The following is a 10,485-nucleotide window of genomic DNA, read 5'->3' as shown; positions in this document are numbered from 1 at the left end:
GAGAATGTGTTTAGTTTTTTCTTTTTAATGATCTGCATCTTTTAAGAAGCTAATCTAGTCTTACAAAGAAGTTGAGCACTGCTCTAGCTTTAGTAGGGTTTTCATAGGATGTGTTCGGTTGGAAGGGACCTTTAAAGGTCATCTAGTCCAACCCCCCTGCACTAAGCAGGGACATCTTTAACTAGATCAGATTGCTCAGAGCCTCATCAAGCCTGGCCTTGAATGTCTCCAGGGATGGGGCCTCCACCACCTCTCTGGGCAACCTGTTCCAATGTCTCACCACCCTCATTGTAAAGAACTTCTTCCTAATGTCTAATCTAAACCTACCCTGCTCTAGTTTAAAACCATTGCCCCTTGTACCTATCGCTACGTGCCCTTGCAAACAGGCCCTTGTAGGCCCCCTTCAGGTACTGGAAGGCTGCTATAAGGTCTCGCCAGAGCCTTCTCCAGGCTGAACAACCCCAACTCTCTCAGCCTGTCTTCATAGGAGAGGTGCTTCAGCCCTCTGATCATCTTCGTGGCCCTCCTCTGGGCCCCCTCCAACAGGTCCATGTCCTTCTTGTGCTGAGGGTTCCAGAGCTGGACACAGTACTGCAGGTGGGGTCTCACCAGAGCAGAGTAGAGGGGGAGAATCACCTCTCTGGATCTGCTGGCCACACTTTCTTTGATGCAACCCAGGATGCAACTGGCCTTCTGGGCTGCAAGCGCACATTGTTGGCTCATGTCCAGATTTTCATCCACCAGTACCCCCAAGCCCTTTTCCATAGGGCTGCTCTCTATCACATCATCCCCCAGCCTGTACTGATAATGAGGATTATCCCAACCCAAGTGTAGGACCTTGCACTTGGCCTTGTTGAACTTCATAAGGTTTGCACGGGCCCACCTCTCTAGCTCATCCAGGTCCCTCTGGATGACATCCCGTCCCTCGGGCATGTCGATCACACCACTCAGCTTGGTGTCATCAGCAAACTTGCTGAGGGTGCACTTGATCCGACTGTCTATATCATTGATGCAGATGTTGAACAGCACCGGTCCCAGTACGGATCCCTGAGGGACACCACTTGTCACCCCTCTCCATCTGGACATCGAGCCATTGACCACCACCCTCTGGATGCGACCATCCAGCCAGTTCCTTACCCACCGAACAGTCCATCCTTCAAATCCATATCTCTCCAACTTAGAGAGAAGGATGTTGTGGGGGACCGTGTCAAAGGCCTTGCAGAAGTCCAGATAGATGATATCCGTAGCTCTCCCCTTGTCCACTGATGCAGTCACTCCATCGTAGAAAGCCACCAGGTTGGTCAGGCAGGACTTGCCCCTGGTGAAGCCATGCTGGCTGTCTCGAATCACCTCCCTCTCCTCCATGTGCCTTAGCATAGCTTCTAGGAGGATGTGTTCCATGATCTTCCCAGGCACAGAGGTGAGGCTGACAGGGCGGTAGTTCCCAGGGTCCTCCTTCCTACCCTTTTTAAAAATGGGTGCGATGGTTCCCTTTTTCCAGTCACCAGGGACTTCACCTGACTGCCATGACTTTTCAAATATCATGGCGAGTGGCTTGGCAATGACATCAGCCAATTCCCTCAGGACTCTGGGGTGCATGTCATCAGGTCCCATATACTAGTTTGCCGTTCTTGGTCATCAGGGAGGGTACGCTTTCTTTGACCTTCCTTTCCTGGTTGATGTACCTGTAGAAGCCCTTCTTGCTATTCTTAGCATCCCTTGCCAAGTTCAGCTCCAGCCGCGCCTTGGCCTTCCTGACCTCATCCCTACATAACTGGGCAGCATCCCTATACCCTTCCCAGGCTACCTGATGCTGCTTGAACTGCCTGTGCAGTTCCTTCTTGCCTTTTAGTTTGACCAGCAGGTCCCAGCTCAGCCATGCTGGTCTCTTCCCACGAGCTGCTGGGTTCCGGCCTGGGCTAGCTGCTTTTCTGGCTTCAAAAAGCCCCCAAAGGACCCCCTTGCCAGTCCTTTTTGCTGTGATTCCTTTCCCCAGCGCGGACTTACCTGCACTGGAGCTGGTCTCCTCAGTGGTGTCTCACCACCCTCATTGTAAAGAACTTCTTCCTAATGTCACCGAAATTGGGAATGAACTTCTTAACACCAATGTAGTCTTAAGAAGCAGGCATTCTTTTATTCGGCACCAGGGACATGGGGGATCTCTCCACCTAACATGTCCACTGAATGCGAGATTCAGAGACACATTTCCATACAGAATATGCATGGTCATTACATTTCCCAGCACTCACTGCCATATTCATTACATTTCCAGAACTCATATCCATATTCATTACATTTCCAGAACTCATTTCCATATTCACATCACCTTGGCACATGCGCATTAAGTCTGTTAGGGGCTTCATGGTAGGTTTTGGGTGGTTCCTAGTGGTGTACGGTGGCTGGTTTGAGCTGATAATAGAGGAATCTCTTTGTGTGGATTGGGGAAGATAAATGCAGAAGCTTTTGCAACTCCCCCATTTATTTTGCAAGTTTGTTATTGGTCCCTCCAGTCTCTTCGAGGATGTGGTATTCTTCGCTGTTTGTTCTTCACAAGGAGTTACATTTACCTATTTACCAGACTCTCAGTCCCTGTTTGTAACATCAGTGTTATTGTTGTTGTTTTCCCCTTTCCTTTGCTGTTCTGTTAAACTGCTTTGTCTCAATGCACCAGTTTTGCCTTTTTCTTCCGATTCTCCCCCGTGGCTGGGAGAGGGGTGGGTGGGGAGGGTGAGAGAGCGGCTATGTGGTTCTTTGTTGTCATCTGAGGCTAAACCACGACAGCTATGTAAACACCATGCTGAAATATGAGGACTAAGCAGATGAGAAAAAATTACATGCAATCACAGTACCTTTCTTTTTATATGTTGGAAATTGTTATCTATAGAAGGGAACCCTGTACAAACACAAATTTAGATTGGTTGTTCTTAAGAGTTAATAGACTTTTAAATCTTAGTTGTAGTATGAATGCTCTCATCTGTAGTAGCTCACTACATTAGATCTTTAGATATGGTATGATAGCATAAACATTTTTACTTTTCTGAAGGAGTATCCATTACCAAAGCATTGTATTATGCCACCATGACACTTGACCAAGTTAGACATGTATTTCACTCTGACACAGAAGTCCTTTTGCCTTTCATTGAAGAGAGCAATTGTGTACTGAATTAAAATGGAACAGTTCTGTTGGAGAGGTTTGGAGGCTCTTTCCTCACCTGTCTTAAAATGAGTAAGAAAAGTCCTTAGAAACTACTATGTTTTCCTTCTTACAGAGATGAAGCAATATTTGAGGTAAGTTAGTTCTAACACTGAGTTTTTTATGGTAAGAACTTACTCCTTACTGATTGTGGCTTTAAAGAATAGCTGTTGTCTATGAAAATTCTTCTGAAAGGATAGTTAGTTCAGAATTGATCTAAAATTTGTGAATCGTTGGGGTTTTGTAATCCAGAAAATGGTAGGTGAACAGCAATGTTTATGTGGATGTTAATGTATACAAAAGTGCAATAAGAAGAAACATTTTGCTTTAAATCAACAGAGATGGTCTAGATAATGAAAAGAAAATCAGACTTTGAAACTGTTCTTTTTAATATGTAAATTGGTATTAGTAGTAAAAATAGGGAAGAGGGTTTTTTTAAATAATACTTTCGGACCAAAGTATACTCTCTTTTTTGTTTGTTAAAATGGGGTAAATGGGGATTTAATTTCTCTCTGAAAACAAAATCGTAGTTTACTAACAATAAAAGAATCTTGCTTAAATTCTTGAAATACGGTTTTGTCAGTATTTATAAGTCCTGAACTAGCCAAGAATGTATTTCTTATGACAAGACGCTTTTTTCCAGAGGAAAGCCATTTTTTCATATGCTGTCTCTGTCCTCATCACTCTTGGAATTAATTTTCAGGGTTATGCTTGTATCCCTTCAAAGGAGATGATGTTCTGTAAATATCACGTTTTCAGTAGCCATTGTTGTTGTCAGCTAATAAAACTGGCGGGCAGGCAGAGCTCAGCCTCTTCCAGCTATTGCCTGTTAGAGCCTTCACATCCAATGTTTTTGTCTCATCTTGGGCCTTCTCTGACAAGCTTTTACCCCTGTATTATGATACTGTCCAAGGTCTCTGTTGTGGTTTAGGCCGAATTGGCCAATGATGAAATGATGCTCTCCCCCCACCTCTCACTCAGCCAGTTCTCTCAGGTACTTAATACCTTTTTCCATGCTGGTCCATTTGGTTGGACAGCATTCAATATCATCCTTAAAGGGATACCTGCCCTTTATGGCTGATGATAGCAGTTGCCTCCAAAGACTGAGAGTGTTTGTACTTCTCCCAATTGCTTCATCAATACCTCCATCTTTGGACAGGTTTCCCAACTGCTTAGCTTCTCTACCTTCTAAGTCTATGGTATATCAGCCCCATTGTCCCAGCATTGGAGCAACCAGGAGATAAGTGTCTCCCCTTCATGACGACTAAAGTCCTTCCTTATAGTTCACAAATCCTTCACAGTGAAGAATTTAATGATTATCTCTGCACCTGAGTCCACCTCCTGCGTTAACGCTGCCTGAGAAGGACCCTTTCCTTTATCTGCATTAGAAGGACCCTCTCCTGGATCTTTGTCAGAGGAACCCTCTCCCATGCTGTCTGGCTTGGGCTGGTCTCTGTCAAAAGAGGCAGGGGAGTGAGCTTTCTTTTCTGCTTCCTGATCACCGGGGCAACTTGTACCAGTTCTGCTGGAGTTTGAGTAGCAGCAGTACTCGTTGTCGGGGCTGGAGCAGCCGGTGCCGCTGCGGGCGGGGGAGGGGCTGGCGATACAGGTGTTGGGGGGGCGGGCAGCGGAGTAACTTTGACCGCAGGCTGCTGAGTGACTGCTGCTGGGATGGGCCGGGGCCGTGGCTTTTGCCGGTACGGGCGGAGGCGGGGGCCTGGCCGGTGCCAAGGCCTGTGCCCTGGCTTCCACCAGTACAGGTGGGGATGTTGGCGTGGCCAGTGCCGTGGCTGGTGGGGGGGTAGCCGATGCTACTGGCTGTGGTCTGCCTTGGGCAGTTGTTTGTGTCTGTGCTATCTGTGATTTTGCCCGTGGGGTTTGAGTAGCAATATCACATGTCACATAATACTCACTCCTGCACTGATATTTAAGAAAAAAACACCCCTGCAACACATTCTGGAAAACCGACAACAAAATCAAGATCGTATGAAAGTAACATTCATTCTCTAAACAGCCCGAAGGTTTTCCATCCCCTAGTTCTGATGGTGTCACTTTGGCATAATCATTAAAGGGCGAAGTAAACTTTCCCCAGGTAAAACCAAAAGTGTAATTAGTAAAGGAATCCATCACGTGATGCTCGAGATACCTCTCTCTCCAAGGAGAGGAGGAGGAGGAAAGAGAAAGAGATTTACAAGTTTAGAAGGAACTAAACTACTTTAATGAAATATTAAAATAAAAAAGAAATAATGAAATAGATACAGTATATACAAAACCGTATCAACCTCCCAGAATGACATCACTGTCAGGCACTGGGGAAGTCCCAGACTGGACTCAGCAATGGGTGGGAACTGGATTCCAAAGCTGGAGTCAGGAACACACGGATCTGGATCAAAGGCAGATGAACAGGCAGGGTCCTCCTTGGACGTCAGCCATTGAAGAAAAGAGATTGACCCTTTGATCCCTCAGCTTTTATACTGAGCATGGGGCAGATGGGATGGAATACCCTGGTTGGTCAGTTTTGGGTCACCTGTCCTGTCCGCTCCTCCCTGCAGGTGGGACCCCTCTACGCTTTTCGGCTTCTGACCCTCCAACAGGGCAAATAACAAAGTTAGCTGACCTTGGTTGTTATAGCAATAAGTATAGGCAAGAGCCTCTCTGCATACCATTCCTTGGCACTAACTGTAGACATTGGTCTTATCACTCTGAGAACAAACAGTTTCCGGCACAGTATGCTGTTAATTTCAGAGAGTTAGAAGAGGCCTTAGCTAAGAAGTAAAATTACTGAACAGAAAGTTGGTTCTGTTCTATCTCAAACCAGGACAGTCCCAATTGGATCAGAACTCCATTTTACCCCTTATAAATATACATAATGTTTGAGATAAATTTTGCCTGAAAAGTCAGTCTGTTTGGAGGGTGTGGTGTGTGTTATTTATTTAATCTTTATCTTTCCTCCCTCGCACCTCTTTTTCTTCCTTTATCTTTAGGATTTCTGTAGCTAATAAAGGAAATGAGACTGGTAGAATTGTGACAATGTACAACTACTGTGAATCCACACTATAATTAATGTTGATTCAATAGATTTTGCACGAAGGACTATGTGAATGACCAGAATCAACCCCAAATATCATACTTTTGTCAGGGTTGACAGTATAATGTCAACTGACAGTATATATTACAGTGGGGGTCTGCTAAAGGCCACCTGACCAGGAAGACCGAGGCCCTCTATAGACAGATAGGAGCAGCCTCATATTCACAAGTCTTGGTCCTCATGGGGGACTTCAACCACCCCGATATTTGTTGCAGGGACAACACAGCAGGGCATAAGCAATCCAGGAGATTCCTGGAATGCGTTGATGATAACTTCCTTCTCCAAGTGACAGAGGAGCCAATGAGGAGAGGTGCCATGATGGACCTTGTTCTTACCAACAAGGAGGGACTGGTGAGGAATGTCACGCTCAAGGGCAGCCTTGGCTGCAGTGACCATGAGATGGTGGAGTTCAAGATCCTTAGGGCGGCAAGGAGGGCGCACAGATCTTCAAGAATCTGCTTGATGGAGTACTGTGGGATAAAGCCCTGGAAGGAAGAGGGGCCCAAGAAAGCTGGCTAATATTCAAGGACACCTCCTCCAAGCTCAGGAGTGATGCATCCTGACAAAGAAGTCATCAGGCAAAAACACTGGGAGGCCTGCGTGCATGAAGAAAGAACTCCTGGACAGTCTCAAACAGAAAAATAAAGCCTACAGAGGGTAGAAGCAAGGACAGGTAGCCTAGGAGGAATACAGAGAAATTGTCCGAGCAGCCAGGGATCAGGTTAGGAAAGCTAAAGCCCTGATAGAATTAAAACTGACCAGGGGCATCAAGGGTGACAAGAAAGCCTTCTATAAGTATGTCAGTGACAAAAGGAAGACTAGGGAAAATGTGGGCCCAGTCAGCATCCTAGCCTGTATCAGGAATAGTGTGGTGAGCCGGACTAGGGAAGTGATCATCCCCCTGTACTCGGCACTGGTGAGGCCCCACCTCGAGTACTGCGTTCAGTTTTGGGTCCCTCGCTACAAGAGGGACATTGAGGTGTTGGAGCGTGTCCAGAGAAGGGCTACAAAGCTGGTGAGGGGTCTGGAGGACAAACCTTATGAAGAACGACTGAGGGAGCTGGGGTTGTTTAGCTTGGAGAAGAGGAGGCTGAGGGGAGACCTTATCACCCTCTACAACTACCTGAAAGGAGGTTGTAGAGAGATGGGGGCTGACCTCTTCTCCCTGGTGACAAGTGATAGGACGAGGGGAAACAGGTTCAAGTTACGTCAGGGGAGGTTTAGATTAGATATTAGGAGACATTTTTTCACTGAAAGGGTTATTAAACATTGGAATAGGCTGCCCAGGGAGGTGGTGGATTCACCATCCCTGGAGGTGTTTAAAAAAGGGTAGATGGGGCACTTAGGGACATGGTTTAGAAGTGGCTCTTGTCAGGGTAGGCTAAAGGTTGGACTCGATGATCTTAAAGGTCCCTTCCAACCTCAACAATTCTATGATTCTATGATTCTAAGAAGGAAACAGGAGACTTGGTCACCCGGGACATGGACAAGGCTGAGGTATTCAACAACTTTTTTGCCTCAGTCTTCACTGGTAAGGGCTCTAACCACACTGCCTGAGTTGCAAAAGGCAAAGGCAGGGACTGGGAGAATGAGGAACACCCCAATGTAGGTGAAGATCAAGTACAAGATCATCTAAGGAACCTGAAGTTGCACAAGTCTATGGATCCTGATGAGATTAATCTGCAGGTCCTAAGGGATCTGGTGGATGAAGTTGCTAAGCCACTATCCATCATATTTGAGAAGTTGTGACAGTCTGGTGAAGTTCCCACTGATTGGAAAAGGGGAAACACAACCCCCATTTTCAAAAAGGGAAAAAAGGAAGACCTGGAGAACTACAGGCTGGTCAGTCTCACCTCTGTGCCCAGCAAGATCATGGAGCAGATCCTACTGGAAACTATGCTAAGGCACATGGAAAATAAGGAGGTGATGCTGACAGCTAACATGGCTTCACTAAGGGCAAATTGTGCCTAACAAATTTGGTGGCCTTCTACGATGGCGTTATAGCATTGATGGATAAGGGAAGAACAACAGACATCATCTACCTGGACTTATGCAAAGCATTTGATACTCTCCTGCATGACATCCTTGTCTCTAAATTGGAGAGACATGGATTTGATGGATGGATCACTTGGTACATAAGGAACTGGCTGAACAGTCGCACTTAAAGAGTTGCAGTCAATGTCTCGATGTCCAAGTGGTGACCAGTGACAAGTGGCGTTCCTCAGGGGTCGGTACTGGGACCAGTGCTGTTTAACATCTTTGTTGGCGACATGGGCAGTGGGATAAAGTGTACCCTCAGCAAGTTTGCTGATGACACCAAGCTGTGTGGTGCCATCGACAATGCTGAAGGGAAGGGATGCCATTCAGAGGGACCTGGACAGGCTTGAGAGGTGGGCCCATGTAAACCTCATGAAGTTCAACAAAGCCAAGTGCAAGGTCCTGTACGTGGTTCAAGGCAATCCCAGGCACAAATAAAGGCTGGGCGGAGAACAGCTTGAGAGCAGCCCTGAGGAGAAGGAGTTAGGGGTGTTGGTGGATGAGAAGTTCATCATGAGCTGGAAATGTGCACTCACAGCCCAGAAAGCCAACCATATCCGGGGCTGCATCAAAAGCAGCGTGGCCAGCAGGTCAAGGGAGGTGATTCTGCCCATCTACTCTGCTCTTGTGAGACCCCCACCTGGAGTACTGCATCCAGCTCTGGAGCCCCCAACATAAGAAGGACGTAGACCTGTTGGAACGGGTCCAGAGGAGGGCCACGAATACGATCAAGGGGCTCTCCCTATGAAGGCAGGCTGAGAGAGTTGGGGTTCTTCAGCCTGGAGAAGACAAGGCCCCGGGGAGACCTTATAGCAGCTTTTCAGTATCTGAAATGAGCCTACAAGCTGGAGAGGGACATTTTACAAGGGCATGTAGTGATAGGACTAGGGGTAATGGCTTCAAACCCCCTCCCCCACCGCCCCACCCCCCTTCCTCCCATTCCAGCTCCTTGTAAAAGTTAACCCTATTCCTGCCAGATCCAGGACATTATCCAACCCTTATTCTATACCATCTACATCATGCTCAGACCTTACAGGATCCAAATAATTGCTACCACTTTTCCCTGTCTTTGATATATACGTACATATATATACATAAAGATATAATTCCCTTAGTCTATGGGCCATCCCTCTAAAAGGTCCATTGAGTTTATTTAATCCATGACTTTGGTCTCCATCTGTTATAACAGCGTCTCAGGGCAGGAGAGATTGTGTGTGGTGCTGGACTGTTGCATGCTGTATTCGGAGCTCATGGCTGGTGTACCTGGTGCAGCTCATGCCCACGGTCTGCAGGTTGAAGATGTCGATCTTGAGGAAGTTGCTGGGTGCCAGTTGCTGAAGCCATTTCTGGTCCCATCACTGCTGCACTTTTCTCAGGTTCATCAAAGTCCATCCTTCATTAGTTTGGGTGATTCTTACTGTAGTACAACTGATAGCAATTAGAGTAATGATGGTGTGCAGTGGCAGGGTTATTTAGCAATTAACATCATACAATTTGATTCATTGGCTACTCTCACCCCAAATCAGATCCCCATGAGGTACACATCGGACCTCCCCATCCTTCCGCATCACCCACCAAGTGCACCCAGGTCCTTGGGCAAAAGCAACCCCACGGATGGGTTTGCCTTTGCCTGAGGCAGGACTAACCCAGACTGTCTTCCCTAGCATATTCTTCATGTGCACTACGGGGACTTTATCCCCTTCTACAGTACATGGAAGTTTTGATTGGGCAAGGACAGCTCGATTGGTAGAACCCCTGGTGTTAAGTAGCCAGGTAGCTTTTGCTAAATGTGCATCCCAGTGTTTTAAGGTCCCACCACCCATTGCTCTCAGTGTAGTTTTTAGCAGTCCATTGTATCGTTCTATCTTCCCAGAGGCCGGTGCGTGACAGGGGATGTGATACACCCACTCAATGCCATGCTCTCTGGCCCAGGTGTCTATGAGGTTGTTTTGGAAATGAGTTCCGTTGTCCGACTCAATTCTCTCTGGGGTGCCATGTCGCCACAGGACTTGCTTTTCAAGGCCCAGGATAGTGTTCCGGGCAGTGGCATGGGGCACAGGGTATGTTTCCAGCCATCCGGTGGTTGCTTCCACCATTGTGAGCACATGGCGCTTGCCTTGACGGGTTTGTGGCAGTGTGATATAATCAATCTGCCAGGCCTCCCCAT

This window comes from Larus michahellis, chromosome W (assembly GCF_964199755.1).
Source record: "Larus michahellis chromosome W, bLarMic1.1, whole genome shotgun sequence".
Classification (NCBI taxonomy): domain Eukaryota; kingdom Metazoa; phylum Chordata; class Aves; order Charadriiformes; family Laridae; genus Larus; species Larus michahellis.
This window is presented reverse-complemented; position numbering follows the sequence as displayed.